Source organism: Oncorhynchus masou, chromosome 28, assembly GCF_036934945.1.
Source record: "Oncorhynchus masou masou isolate Uvic2021 chromosome 28, UVic_Omas_1.1, whole genome shotgun sequence".
NCBI lineage: Eukaryota > Metazoa > Chordata > Actinopteri > Salmoniformes > Salmonidae > Oncorhynchus > Oncorhynchus masou.
Window position 1 is genome coordinate 13,960,355 of NC_088239.1, and position 16,160 is coordinate 13,976,514.

The following is a 16,160-nucleotide window of genomic DNA, read 5'->3' on the forward strand; positions in this document are numbered from 1 at the left end:
TGAGCATCACAGGTGAGAGCATACGACACACTTTCCCCAACACAGTGGTGGGAAAAAGTACACCTTTGTCATACTTGAGTAAAAGTATAGATACCTGAATAGAAAGTTACTCAAGTAAAAGTGAACGTCACCTAGTAAAATACTACTTAAGTAAAAGTCCAAAAGTATTTGGTTCTAAATATACTTAAGTATCAAAAGTAAAAGTAGAAATAATTTCAAATGTATTGTATTAAGCAAAGGGCTTGTCTGTCTGTCATAGCTCAGCATTTATAATCAGCCCTCAGTCTCTGTAGGATGAAATTATAGAATATTGTGGATAAAAACACCCTGTACGATGACTATTTCTTAAAAGAAAAAATAAATCAGATAAACAATGTATTTACTATAATCTGAGTAGACACTGCTATTTCAAACACTTTGTAATTTATATCCAGAAATAAATGTTCATACTGTTAAGCTTTTCTGCTTTACTTGAGTGTTTTATTGAGTGTGTTGGCAGTGGTGTAAAGTACTAAATATACTTTAAAGTACAACTAGGTCGTTTTGGGGGTTATCTGTACTTTACTATTTATATTTTTTATGACGTTTACTTCACAACATTCCTAAAGATAATACATGGTCATCCCTTTTGCCTCTGATCTGGCTGACTCACTAAACGCATGCAACTTTTGTAAATTATGTTGGAGTGTGCCCCTGTCTATTCGTACATTTTAAAAACAAGAAAATGGTGCCATCTGCTTTGCTTAATATAAGGCATTTGAAATTATGAATACTTTTACTTTGATACTTCAGTAGATTTTGGACCAAATACTTTTAGACTTTTGCTCAAGTAGTATTTTACTGGGTGACTTTTACTTGAGTAATTTTATATAAAAGGTAGCTATACTTTTACTCAAGTATGACAATGAGCACTTTTTCCACCACTGTGTTGGGGAAAAGTGTGTCGTGTGTTCTCACCTGTGATGCGCACTATAGTGTGCCACCACCAGATGTCGCTGTTTCACAATACCGAAATCTGGTGTTTTTATCCCCGTTCGACTTGCCGTACAAAATAGTGATGTTGGTTGAACTGAGCATTGGCTAGCTAGCTAACGTCAGCCTCAGCAAACCAAACCCCTACTACAGTAGTGTGGCCAGGGTCAATGATATTAACATAGACCGAAGGGGTTAGTTATAAATATTCACTACACTACAGTCACTACAGTCCCTGGTTTGAATCCAGGCTACATCACATCTGGGCATGATTGGGAGTCCCATAGGGCGGCACACAATTGGCCCAGCGTCATCCGGGTTTGGCTGGGGTAGGCTGTCATTGTAAATAAGAATTTGTTTACACACACACACCACACTGACCAAAAAGTTATTTTGTTGGCATTTACGTATGTCCCCATTACCTGTAAAACATCATCAAAACCTATTTCTTTCACTTACATGCTGTGCTGTTTCGTTGTTCATTTGTTCTGTCGTTTCATTCTCAACCAGGATTTCTATGGAATGCCATTTTGATCTTTGCTATGGAACGCCTTTTGGGTCTTTGCGTGTCAAAAAATATACTATTTAACACTATTAGACGTGTCATATGACTGCACGTAACATAATTTAACGCGTTCATACATTTTTGTAACGTAGTTATTACACATTGATTACACTATCACTCGTATTGTATATGACACAACGACTCATCGATACGTATACTATGATGCTGGTAAAGTTGTCTCGCACACCTACAGTGCTGGTCATAAAAAAAAGTTAGCTAGCTCATGGATGCAAACAATGTTCTTCCCCCAAAACATAGCAAAACGGCATCTGTTTCAGTAGCTATAGTTAGCTAGCTAACTATATAGCTAGGTTTCATCATCTAAAATATCCCTAATTTATGAGACAGTTCTTGTTTGATTAATGGTGGTCTATGTGAAGCTAGCCACAATAAGGATTAGCCACAATAGTGGACTTTGCGTTTAGCCTTCAAAATGAAAGAATGGCATAGTTCTACTATTTGTATTAATTTGCATCACTGTCAATTACATACTTTTATTTTGAGTGCAAACTGCAAATTCCACTTGTGCCTAATCCTTATTGTGGCTAGCTTCACAACACATAACCCGATCCGGTCGAGCGTCACTAGCCAGATGAAGCTAGCTTTGTGGAACAGAGTTAAGTAGCTGGCTAGCTATTTATTTTCATGACCTGAAGTTCAATTTAAATAGGCGAACAACAAGTGGCAACCTAGCTAATACTTACTCACAAGGATTCCTAAATCATTGCTAAGAATAATGAAAATGACTGCAGCTTCTAATGGTCATTGTTTTCAGGCTGGTTGTAATGGTGCAAGCTAGGTACCCCAGAAGTCGAACTAATTATACTTTATTACCAAAGCGGTATTGTAAATACATCGTTTGTGGCCGGTGTTTGCTTGTTTGCAGACTTTTTTGTACAGCTTTGACAGTGCTACTGTATCTTTTTTGATATGCAAAGACGGTGTTCCATAGTATTGTAATGAAACAGCAGGGAACAGGTCTCAAACAATCGGTGCACTATCGACTGCCGCAAAAGAATGCTCGAGTGGCAGTGTCGATATCCGCACTTATAAACCCAGGGTCATTACACTACTCCTTCCTTTCAAAGAGTGCGTCCTCGCGCTAACTTGCGACTCTACGTCTTACAGGAACACGCTCACAGGCCAAGCCCACGCACTGTCGTGGATGCAAGGTCCGATCTCTTCTGACACCAATGTAATGAAACAGTGCTCGACCAGTCGGGGAAAAAGACAACATCACCCACGACAGAGAACGGTTGATTGTCAAGGGCAATGAATTCCATTATTTTGGCTTTAATGAATTTCGCCCTTGAGTTGTCTCGCTGAAATATTCATACTCTTTTAAATGACTGCTCGACTTGTTGACTGCTCAAACCACACAACAGACGTGGGCTAGGTTAGGGATTCTGTGTTGCACGTGCAGTGCAACATTTTACGTGGCGTCATTACGTCATGTTATATAGGTATGCACGTCAGGTTTTGCACATCGGCCGATACCGATGTTGGCATTTTTAGCTATTATCGTCCGATTCCGATATGTTCACCAATATATCATGCATCCCTAATAAATATCTTTGACATTTAACGTTAGCTACCTAGCCATATTTATGACTAGCTAAAAGAGAAGACGTTTTATGGTCTGAATTTGAGAAAAAAAAAATTCTCACAAAACATTTTAATTCATAAATATGGCCATGGCATTAACGTTACTGGACAAAACGGGTGTCACATTATTTAAAAAAAATACTTGTAGCTAATGTTAGCGTTATTCTTTGTTTTGTGCTAAACTTTGCCCTTGTTATGTAAGCTAACGTTAGTGTAACTTACTTTCAATACCTGTAAATAACATGAGCAAATCTACTTCTGATAAGCTTCCCAGTAAAGCATTAAAAACAAACAACCCAGAAAAGAGCTAAAAATAGCTCCATGAAGTCCAACTAGCTTGTAACAGATGACATTCATATTCTGAGTATCTCTCAAACTCACTTAGATAATACCTTTGATAGTGGTAGCAGTACATGGTTATTATTATTATTATTATTATTTTTTACCTTTATTTAACTAGGCAAATCAGTTAAGAACAAATTATTATTTACAATGACAGCCTAGGAATGGCCTAGGCAGTGTGTTAACTGCCTTGTTCAGCGGCAGAACGACAGATTTTTACCTTGTCAGCTCGGGGATTCGATCTTGCAACCTTTCGTTACTGGCCCAACGCTCTAACCACTAGGCTACCTGCATGCAGCGAAAAGACAGAAATGCCAACAGAGGAGGTGTTACGGTCTATATTTCCCGAACCACATTCCTGTAAAGCTTCGAGACGATGTTATGTTAAATACTGTTGAAGTAATATGGCTACAGGTTCATCTGCTTCACCTTAAGCCCATTCTTTGGGAAGCAGCTATAGACGACCAAGAGCAAACAGTCAGTATCTGGATAATACGTCACATAATAATTTAAAGCATTCATTAATTTTTTACGAAGTTTATTACACTATCACTCGTATTGCATATGTCACAAAGATTCAACAGTATCTGGATAATATGTGTGAAATGCTTGATAATGTATGTGATATCAACAGAGAAGCATCATTTCTAGGTGATTTAAATATTGACTGGCTCTCATCAAGCTGCCCACTCAAGAAAAAAAATTCAAACTGTAACCAGTGCCTGCAACCTGATTTAGGTTGTCAGTCAACCTACCAGGGTATTTAAAAAAAGCACAGGAATGAAATCAACATGTATTGATCACATCTTTACTAATGCTGCAGAAATTTGCTTTAAAGCTCTATCTAAATCCATAGGATGTAGTGATCATAATATAGTAGCCATATCTAGGAAAACCAAAGTTACAAAGGCTGGGCCTAATGTAAGAGGTCATACAAGAGGTGTTGTAGTGATTCATATGTTGGTGTTGTAAAGAATATTTGCTGGTCTGTGGTGTGTAATGAGGAGCAACTTGACACATTTATGAAATGTCTTATTCCAGTTACTAATAAGCACCCATTAAGAAACTGACTGTAAAAACTTACATCCCCTTGAATTGATGAGGAATTGTATGGTTGAGAGGGATGAGGCGAAAGGTATGGCAAATAAGTCTAGCAGCACAACTGATTGGCAAATGTACTGCAAATTTAAGAAATCATGTGACTAAGTTAAATAAAATAAAAATATCTATACTATGAAACAAAAATAAATTATACAAAGAATAATAGTAAAAAGCTTTGGAGCACCTTAAATTATATTTTGGGAAAAAAGGCAAACTCGGCTCCATCAGATGCTATTTCACAGTAAACAAATTGACAGACTTTCAGCATGCTTATAGGGAAGGACTCTCAACAAACACAGCACTTACACAAATTACTGAGATTGGCTGAGAGAAATTGATGATAAAATGATTGTGGGGGCTGTCTTGTTAGACTTCAGTGCAGCTTTTGACATTATCGATCATAGTCTGCTGCTGGAAAAACATATGTGTTATGGCTTTACACCCCCTGCTATAATGTGGATAAAGAGTTACTTGCCCAATAGAACACAAAGGGTGTTCTTTAATGGAAGCCTCTCCAACATAATCCAGGTAGAATCATGAATTCCTCAGGGCAGCTGTTTAGGCCCCTTACTTTTTTTTCATTCTTTACTAACAACATGCCACTGACTTTGAGTAAAGCATGTGTGTCTATGTATGCGGATGACTCAACACTATACACGTCAGCTACTACAGCAACTGAAATGGACTGCAACACTTAAAGAGCTGAAGTTAGTTTCAGAATGGGTAGCAAGGAATGTTAAGTCCTAAATATTTCAAAAACTAAAAGCATTGTATTTGGGACAAATCACAATTCCCTAAACCTCAACTACAACCTCAACTACATCAGGTTATGAATAATGTGGAAATTGAAGTTGAGGTGACTAAACAGCTTGGAGTAACCCTGGATTGTAAACTATCATGGTCAAAACATATTGATACAACAGTAGCTAAGATGGGGAGAAGTCTGTCCATTATAAAGCATGACTGCCTTCTTAACAACACTATCAACAAGGCAGGTCCTACAGGCCCTAGTTTTGTCGCACCTGGACTACTCTGGTCAACACTATAAGGACTTGGGAAAATTGCAGTTGGCTCAGAACAGGGCAGCACAGCTGACCCTTGAAAGTACTTGGAGAGCTAACATTAATGACATGCATGTCAATCTCTCCTGGTTCATTGTGGAAGAGAGATTGACTTCCTCGTTACTTGTTTTTGTAAAAGGTGTTGACAAGCTGAATGTACCGAGCTGTCTGTTTAAAATACTTGCACACAGCTTGGATAACATGCATACCCCACAAGACATGCCACCAGAGGTCTCGTCACAGTCCCCAAGTCCAGAACAGACTATAGGAGGCGCACAGTACTACATAGAGCCATGACTACATGGAACTCTATTCCACATCAGCTGATGAAAGAAGTAGAATCAGATAAAAAAACAGGTAAAAATACACCTTATGGAACAATGGGGACTGTGAAGAGACACATACAAAGGTACAGACACATGCATACACACACATTGTGATATTGTTGTATGGTGGTATTAAACATTTTGTATTGTAGTGGAGATCCCTAATAAAAAACAAATTAATGTCCTGACTCTTGCCATACCCATTTACCATAAAGTAATGATCCTGCATCATGATGCCGCAGTCTGCCCCTGGGTCTGATGACGGGCACTGCGACTGTCCTGGCCACCAGCGTGGTGAAGAATAAACCTGCAGCTCTGAGTCTCAGTATTAAAGAGGTAGCTAGTATGGCTGTCCTGTCTCCTCTCCTGTCCAGGAAAAATTATTTGGCAGTTATATGAAGGGACAGATCAATCAAATGTATTTTTAAAGCCCTTTTACATAAGCCAATGTCAAAGGGCTATACAAAAACCCCAAACAGCAAGCAATGCAGATGTAGAAGCACAGTGGCTTGGAAAAACTCCCTAGAAAGGCAGGAACCTAGGAAGAAACCTAGAGAGGATCCAGGCTCTGAGGGGTGGCCAGTCCTCTTCTGGCTGTGCCGGGTGGATATTAAAGCAGTACATGGCCAAGATGTTCAAACGTTCAGAGATACCGGCAGGGTCAAATAAAAATCATCACAGTGGTTGAAGAGGGTGCAACAGGTCAGCACCTCAGGAGTAAATATCAGTTGGCTTTTCATAGCCGAGCATTCAGAGGTTGAGACAGCAGGTGCGGTAGAGAGAGAGAGTCAAAAACGGTGCAGGGTAGCACGTCTGGTGAACAGGTCAGGGTTCCATAGCCGCAGGCAGAACAGTTTTAACTGGAGCAGCAGCACAACCAGGTGGACTGGGGACAGCAAGGAGTCATCAGGCCAGGTAGTCCTGAGGCATAGTTAAAGTGCTCAGGTCCTCCGGGAGGGGAGGGAGAGAATTAGAGGGACCATACTTAAATTCACACAGGACACATGATAAGAGAGGAGAAATACACCAGATATAACAGACTGACCTTAGCCCCCTCGACACAAACTATTGCAGTATAGATACTAGAGGTTGAGACAGGAGGAGTCTGGAGACACTGTAGCCCCATGCGACGATACCCCCGGACAGGGCCAGGATATAACCCCACCCACTTTGACAAAGCATAGCCCCCTACCACTAGAGGGATATCCGCAAACCACCATCTTACTACCCTGATACAAGGCTGAGTATAGCCCAGGAAGATCTCCGCCACGGCACGAACCAGAGGGGGCACCAACCCAGACAGGAAGATCGCGTCAGTGACTCAACCTACTCAAGTGACTCACTCCTCCTAGGGACGGCATGGAAGAGCACTAGTAAGCCAGGTACTCAGCCCCCATAACAGGGTCAGAGGCAGAGAATCAAAGTGGAGAGAGGAGAACCGTCCAGGCAGAGACAGCAAGGGCTTTTCGTCGCTCCAGTGCCTTTCTGTTCACCTTCACACCCCTGGGCCAAACTACACTCAATCATAGGATTTACGGAAGTGATGAGTCTTCAATAAAGCCTTAAAGGTTGTGACCGAGTCTGCGTCTCTCACATGGATAGGCAGATCATTCCATAAAAATGTAGCTCTACAGGAGAAAGCCCTGGTTCCAGCTGTTTGCTTAGAAATTATAGGGACAATAAGGAGACCTGCGTTTTGTTACCGTAGCGTACGTGTAGGTATGTACGGCAGGACAGAAATTGGAGAGATGGGTAGGAGCAAGCCCATGTAATGCTTTTCAGGTTAGCAGTAAAACCTTGACATCAACCCTAGCCATAACAGGAAGCCAGTGTGGAGAGTCTAACTCTGGAGTAATATGATCCAATTTTTGGGTTCTAGTCAAGATTTTAGCAGCCGTGTTTAGCACTAACCAAAGTTTATTTAGTGCTTTATCCAGGTAGCCAGAAGGTAGAGCATTGTAGTAGTCTGGAAAATCTCCCTAGAAAGGCAGGAACTTAGAAGTGACAAATTACCTTTTCTGCATAATTTTTTACAAAAAGTTACGAAGATGGAAATAAGCTGTCCTTGAAATATTCTTCATGCAGTGGCTTGCGAAACTATTCACCCCTCTTGGCATTTTTCTTATTTTGTTGCCTTACAACCTGGAATTAAAATTATTTTTTGGGGGGGTTGTATCATTTAATTTACAGAACATTCCTACCACTTTGAAGATGCAAGATATGTTTTATTGTGAAACAAACAAGAAATAAGACAAAAAAACTGAAAACTTGAGGGTGCATAACTATTCACCCCTTCTGAAGTCAATACTTTGTAGAGCCACCTTTTGCAGCAATTACAGCTGAAGTTTCTTAGGGCATGACACATCTAGCCACTGGGATTTTTGTCCATTCTTCAAGGCAAAACTGCTCCAGCTCCTTCAAGTTGAATGGGTTCCGCTGGTATATAGCAATCTTTAAGTCATACCACAGATTATCAATTGGATTGAGGTCTGGGCTTTGACTAGGCTATTCCAAGACATTTAAATGTTTCCCCTTAAACCACTTAAGTGTTGTTTTAGCAGTATGCTTAGGGTCATTGTCCTGCTGGAAGGTGAACCTCCGTCCCAGTCTCAAACCTCTGGAAGAATGAAATGGGTTTCCCTCAAGAATTTCTATGTATTTAGCGCCATCCATCATTCCTTCAATTCTGACCGGTTTCCCAGTCCCTGCCGAGGAAAAACATCCCCACAGCATGATGCTGCCACCACCATGCTTCACTGTGGGGATGGTATTCTAGGGGTAATGCGAGGTGTTGGGTTTGTGCCAGACATAGTGTTTTCCTTGATGGCCCAAAAGCTCAGTTTTATTCTCATCTAACCAGAGTACCTTCTTCCATATGTTTGGGGAGTCTCCCACATGCCTTTTGGCGAACACCAAATGTGTTTGCTTATTTTTTATTTTTTTTAAACAAGGGCTTTTTTCTGGCCACTCTTCCATAAAGCCCAGTTCTGTGGAGTGTACGGCTTAAAGTGGTCCTATGGACAGATACTCCAATCTCCACCGTGGAGCTTTACAGCTCCTTCAGGGTTATCTTTGGTCTCTTTGTTGCCTCTCTGAATAATGTCCTCCTTGCCTGGTCCGTGAGTTTTAGTGGAAGACCCTCTCTTGGCAGGTTTGTTGTGGTGCCATATTCTTTCAATTTCTTAATAATGGATTTAATGGTGCTCGGTGGGATGTTCAAAGTTTCTGATATTTTATAACCCAACCTTGATCTGTACTTCTCCACAACTTTGTCCTGGACCTGTTTGGAGAGCTCCTTGATCTTCATGGTACCACTTGCTTGGTGTTGGCCCTTGCGTAGTGGTAGTAGCCTGGGGCCTTCAGAACAGGTGTACACTGAGATCATGTGACAGATCATGCAACACTTAAATATAGTCCACCTGTGTGCAATCTAACTAATTATGTGACTTCTGAAGGTAATTGGTTGCACCAGATCTTATTTAGGGGCTTCATAGCGAAGGGTGTGAATACATATGCACGCACCACGTTTGTTGTTTTTTTGTAAAAAAAAAAAAAAATGTAACCAAGTTTTTTTTTTTACTTCCCCAATTTGGACTATTTTGTGTATGTCCATTACATGAAATCCAAATAAAATGCATTCAAATTACAGGTTGTAATGCAACAAAATAGGAAAAACACCAAGAGGGATGAATATTTTTGCAAGGCACTGTATGTTCGTCAAAAAGTGTTGACATGCTTGTCAAATCTTATCTACTATTAAGAGCTGTTTGGGTGGGTGCAGGCTCCCACAAGACACTTTGCAGATAAAATTACTTACATGACAAAGTTGCTGTAGCCCGAGTCTCAGTATTTAAGAGTTAGCTCGTATGGCTGTCTGGTCTCCTTTCCAGGAACAATTATTTTGCAGTTAAATGAAGGGACAGATAACATGTGCGTCCAAACTTATCTGCTAATAAGAGCTGTTTGGGTGGGTGCAGGCACTTTGCAGATACAATTACTAACAGGACAAAGTTGCTGTAGGCTGCTCGATTGAAATATGTGTGCGTGTTGCAGCTCCCGTCCCTCTATGTTACTCCAGAGCCGCAGCTCAGTTCCAGTTGAAGTCGGACGTTTACGTACACCTTAGCCAAATGCATTTAAACTACATTTTTCACAATTCCTGGCATTTAATCCTAGTAAAAGTTCCCTGTCTGGTCAGTTAGGATCACCACTTTATTTTAAGAATGTGAAATGTCAGAATAATAGTAGAGTGATTTATTTAAGCTTTTATTTCTTTCATCACATTCCCAGTGGGTCAGAAGTTTACATACACTCAATTAGTATTTGGTAGCATTGCCTTTAAATTGTTTAACTTGGGTCAAACGTTTTGGGAAGCCTTCCACAAGCTTCCCACAATAAGTTGGGTGAATTGTATCCCATTCCTCCTGACAGAGCTGGTGTGACTGAGTCAGGTTTGTAGGCCTCCTTGCTCGCACATGCTTTTTCAGTTCTGCCCAAAAATGTTCAATGGGCTTGAGGTCAGGGCTTTGTGATGGCCACTCCAATACCTTGACTTTGTTGTCCTTAAGCCATTTTGCCACAACTTTGGAAGTATGCTTGGGGTCATTGCCCATTTGGAAGACCCATTTGCGACCAAGCATCCTGACTGATGTCTTGAGATGTTGCCTTAATATATCCAGATAATTTTCCTCCCTCTTGAGGCAACCTATTTTGTTAAGCACACCAGTCCCTCCTGCAGCAAAGCACCCCCACAACATGATGCTGCCACCCCCATGCTTCACGGTTGGGATGGTGTTCTTCAGCTTGCAAGCATCTCCCTTTTTCCTCCAAACATAACGATGGTCATTATGGCTAAACGGTTCTATTTTTGTTTCATCAGACCAGAGGACATTTCTCTAAAAAGTATGATCTTTGTCCCCATTTGCAGTTGCAAAACATAGTCTGGCTTTTTTATGGCAGTTTTGGAGCAGTGGCTTCTTCCTTGCTGAATGGCCTTTCAGGTTATGTCTATATAGGACTCATTTTACTGTGGATATAGATATTTTTGTACCCGCTTCCTCCAGCATCTTCACAAGGTCCTTTGCTGTTGTTCTGGGATTGATATGCACTTTTCGCACCAAAGTACGTTCATCTCTAGGAGGCAGAACACGTCTCCTTCCTGAGCAGTATGACGGCAGCGTAGTCCCATGGTGTTTATGCTTGTGTATTATTGTTTGTACAGATGAACGTTGTACCTTCAGGCATTTGGAAATTGCTCCCAAGGATAAACCAGACTTGTGGAGGTCTATGTTTTTCTGTCTGAATTCTTGGCTGATTTATGTTGATTTTCCCATGATGTCAAGCAAAGAGGCACTGAGTTTGAAGGTAGGTCTTGAAATACATCCACAGGTTCACCTCCAATTGACTCAAATGATGTCAATTCGCCTACCAGAAGCTCCTAAAGCCATGACAGAATTTTCTGGAATTTTCCAAGCTATTTAAAGGCAAAGTAAACTTAGTGTATGTAAATTTCTGACCCACTGGAATACAGTGAATTATAAGTGAAATAATTTGCCTGTTAACAATTGTTGGAAAAATTTACATGTCATGCACAGAGTAGATGTCCTAATCGACTTGAATTTTTTTGCCTAGTTAAATAAAGGTTACACACACACACCCCCAAAAAGTTATTCTGTTGGCATTTACCTATGTCCCCATTACCAGTGAAATATAACCAAAACCTATTTCTTTCACTTACTTACCGTGTGCGTTTCGTTGGTCATTTATTCAGTCGTTTCATTCTCAACCAGGACGCCGATGGAACACCGTTTGGGTCTTTGCGTGTCAAAAAATTATCTATATAACAATATTTGACGTATTTGTCAATTAAGTTTGTTGACCAATCAGGACCTGAATATGACTGCAGGTCACAATAGTGTAACGAATTCATCATTTTTGTTAACGTAGTTATTACACATTGATTACACTATCACTCATATTTTATGTCACAACGATTCATCGATACATATGCTATGATGCTGGTAATGTTGTCTCGCGCACCTACAGTGCTGGTCATAAAAAAAAGCAAGCACATGGATGCAAACAATGTTCTTCCCCAAAAACACAGCAAAAGGACATATGTTTCAGTAGCTATAGTTAGCTAGGTGTCATCTAAAATAACCCTAATTTATAAGACGGTTCATAATTGATTAATGATGGTCGGATCCATCTATGTGAAGCTAGCCACAATAAGGATTAGCCACAATAGTGGACTTTCAAAATGAAAGTATGGCATAATTATACTATTTGTATTAATTTGCATCAGCAATGACATAATTTTATTTTGAAGGCAAACTGCAAATTCCACTATTGTGCCTAATCCTTATTATGGCTAGCTTCACAACACATAACCCTAGCCAGATGAAGCTAGCTGGCTGCTTATAAAGTTAGCTTTTGGCAACAGGGTTACATAGCTGGCTAGCTATTTATTTTCATGCACTCAACAAATGGCAACCTAGCTAATACATACAAGGATTCTTAAATCATTGCTAAGAATAATGAAAATGACTGCAGTTTCTACTGGCTATTGTTTTCAGGGTGGTTATATTGAAGCTAGCGTGGTATCAAGCTAAAGCTAGCTACCCCCAGAAGTTGCAGTTTAACAAATGATGCTTTATTACCAACGTGGTATTGAAAACACATTGTTTGTTGCCGGTGTTCTTGTTTCCAGACTTTTTTTTAATACAGCTTTGACAGTGCTACTGTATCTTTTTTGACACGCAAAGACCCAAATGGCATTCCATAGCATATGTCGTGAAGCTAATAGCAGTGACACTATTACTGTGTAACTCCGGTAAGGCAACATCTGAAAAATAGTGCACTTGGAAGTGTGTACTGGTACTCGACCAGTCGGTGAAGGCCAACATCACCCACGACAGAGAACGGTTGATTGTCAAGGGCAATGAATTCCATTATCTTGGCTTTAATGGATTTCGCCCTTGAGTTGTCTTGCTGAAATGTTCTTACTCTCGATCCACACAGAGTTCTGTCTTACTATCCAGGTCTGTGCCCAAACAATTTGAGCTTCTACTTTTAAAAATCCACCTTTCCAGAAACAAGTCTCTCACCGTTGCCGCTTGCTATAGACCACCTTCTGCCCCCAGCTGTGCCCTGGGCACCATATGTGAATTGATTTCCCCCCCATCTATCTTCAGAGATTGAGCTGTTATGTGACCTAAACTGGGACATGGTTACACCCCGGCTATCCTGCCATCTAAGATAGATGCCCTCAATCTCACACAAATTATCAAGGAACCTAAATGTGTAAACATGGGCACCCTCATAGATATCATCCTGACCAACCTGCCCTCTAAATACACCTCTGCTGTCTTCAACCAGGATCTCAGCGATCACTGCCTCATTGCCTGCGTCCGTAATGGGTCTGCGGTCAAACAACCACCCTTCATCACTGTCAAACACTACAGCGAGCAGGCCTTTCTAATTGCCCTGGCCCGGGTATCCTGGAAGGATATTGATCTCATTCCGTTAGTAGAGGATGCCTGGTTATTCTTTAGAAGTGCCTTCCTCACCATCTTCAATAAGCATGACCCATTCAAAAAATGTAGAACTAAGAACAGATACAGCCCTTGGTTCACTCCAGACTTGACTACCCTTGACCAGCACAAAAACATCCTGTGGCGTACTGCATTAGCATCGAATAGCCCCGCAATATGCAACTTTTCAGGGAAGTTAAGAACCAATATACACAGGCAGTTTGAAAAAGCAAGCCTTTGCTTTCCTAACAGAAATTTGCATCCTGTAGAACAAGCTCCAAAAAGTTCTGGGACACTAAAGTCCATGGAGAATAAGAGCACCTCCTCCCAGCTGCCCACTGCACTGAGGCTAGGAAACACTGTCACCACTGATAAATCTGCGATAATTGAGAATTTCAATAAGCATTTTTCTACGGCTGGCTGGCCAGCCGGCAGAGTAGCCTAGTGGTTAGAGCGTTGGAGTAGGAACCGGAGGGTTGCAAGTTCAAACCCCCGAGCTGACAAGGTACAAATCTATCGTTCTGCCCCTGAACAGGCAGTTAACCCACTGTTCCTAGGCCGTCATTGAAAATAAGAATTTGTTCTTAACTGACTTGCCTAGTTAAATAAAGGTTAAAAAAAAAAATAATAATAAAATCATTTCCACCTGGCTACCCCTACCCCGGTCAACAGCCCATGCACCCCCCAGCAACCTGCCCAAGTCTCCCCCATTTCTACTTCACCCAAATCCAGATAGCTGATGTTCTGAAAGAGCTGCAAAATCTGGACCCCAACAAATCAGCTATGCTTGACAATCTGGACCCTCTCTTTCTAAACTTATCCACCAAAATTGTTGCAACCCCTATTACTAGCCTGTTCAACCTCTCTTTTGTATTGTCTGAGATCCAGAAAGATTGGAAAGCTGCTGCGGTCATCCCCCTCTTCAAAGGGGGAGACACTCTAGACCCAAACTGCCACACACCTTTTTCTATCCTACCCTGCCTTTCTAAGGTCTTCGAAAGCCAAGTTAACAAAACAGATCACAGACCATTTCGAATCCCACCGTACCTTCTCCGCTATGCAATCTGGTGTCTGAGCTGGTCATGGGTGCACCTCAGCCACGCTCAAGGTCCTAAACAATATCATAACTGCCATCGATAAGAGACAATACTGTGCAGCTGTATTCATCGACCTGGCCAAGGCTTTCGACTCTGGACGGTCCTGACTTAGAATATGTGGACAACTACAAATACCTAGGTGTCTGGTTAGACTGTGAACTCTCCTTCCAGACTCATATTAAGCATCTCCAATCCAAAATTAAATCTAGAATCGGCTTCCTATTTCGCAACAAAGCATCCGTCACTCATGCTGCCAAACATACCCTCGTAAAACTGACTATCCTACTGATCCTTGACTTTCGATGTAATTTACAAAATAGCCTCCAACACTCTACTCAGCAAATTGGATGCAGTCTATCACAGTGCCATCCGTTTTGTCACCAAAGCCCCATATACTACCCACCACTGCGACCTGTATGCTGTCGTTGGCTGGCCCTCGCTTCATATTCATATTGGGGCGGCAGGGTAGCCTAGTGGTTAGAGCGTTGGACTAGCAACCGAAAGGTTGCAAGTTCAAATCCCCAACCTGTCGTTCGGCCCCTGTTCCTAGGCTGCCATTGAAAATAAGAATTTGTTCTTAACTGACTTGCCGAGGAAAATAAAAATACAATATTTGTCTTCAAACCCACTGGTTCCAGATCATCTATAAGTCTTTGATAGGTAAAGCCCTGCCTTATCACTGGTCACCATAGCAGCACCCATCCGTAGCACGCGCTCCAGCAGATATATTTCACTGGTCATCCCCAAAGCCAATTCCTCCTTTGGCCGCCTTCCTTCTAGTTCTCTGCTGCCAATGACTGGAACTAACTGCAAAAACCACTGAAGCTGGAGTCTCATTTCCACCTCACTAATTTTAAGCACCAGCTGTCAGAGCAGCTCACAGATCACTGCACCTGTACGTAGCCCATCCAACTACCTCATCCCCATACTGTTATTTATTTTGTTCCTTTGCACCCAAGTATCTCTACTTGCGCACTCATCTTCTGCATATCTATCACTCATGTTTAATTGCTATATTGTAATTATTTCACCCCTACGGCCTATTTGCCTTACCTCCCTTATCCTACCTCATTTGCACACACTGTATATATAGACTTTCTCTATTGTATTATTGACTGTATGTTTGTTTATTCCATGTGTAACTGTGTTGTCGCACTGCTTTGCTTGATCTTGGCCAGGTCGCAGTTGTAAATGAGAACTTGCTCTCAACTTGCCTACCTGGTTAAATAAAGGTGAAATTTAAAAATAAATAAACAAACAGCCAACATTGTGGGCTAAGTTAGGAATGCTGTGTAGCGCAACATTCATGTGGCGTCATTACATCATGTACCTATGTTATACAAGTATACACGTCAGCGTTAAACTAGACATCGGCCAATTCCGATGTTGGCATTTTTAGCTAATATCGGCCGATTCCAATATGTACACCGATATATTGTGCATCCCTATTTTAAACAGTATTTTACTGTTGTCATATTGTACTCTGCCATTAGCTACGTTTGTACTATTCTAAGATAACCTGGATGTATCATACAAGAGAAATGTTTAACCATTACCAG

General features: G+C 41.2%; 1 protein-coding gene and 1 long non-coding RNA gene across 2 annotated transcripts in view; one reads left to right on the plus strand and one right to left on the minus strand.

Moving 5' to 3' along the window:
• The window catches only part of LOC135517205 (uncharacterized), a 43,112-nt gene that overhangs the window by 1,438 nt on the left and 25,514 nt on the right, over positions 1-16,160 (plus strand). The gene's annotated exons all lie outside the window — the stretch shown is intronic.
• LOC135517203 (kelch-like protein 15) overlaps positions 3,584-16,160 on the minus strand; it is a 36,464-nt gene continuing 23,887 nt past the window's right edge. Inside the window, exon 10 of the mRNA XM_064941294.1 lies at positions 3,584-3,772. The gene's annotated coding sequence lies outside the window, so the exon portion shown is untranslated. The remainder of the gene's footprint in view (positions 3,773-16,160) is intronic.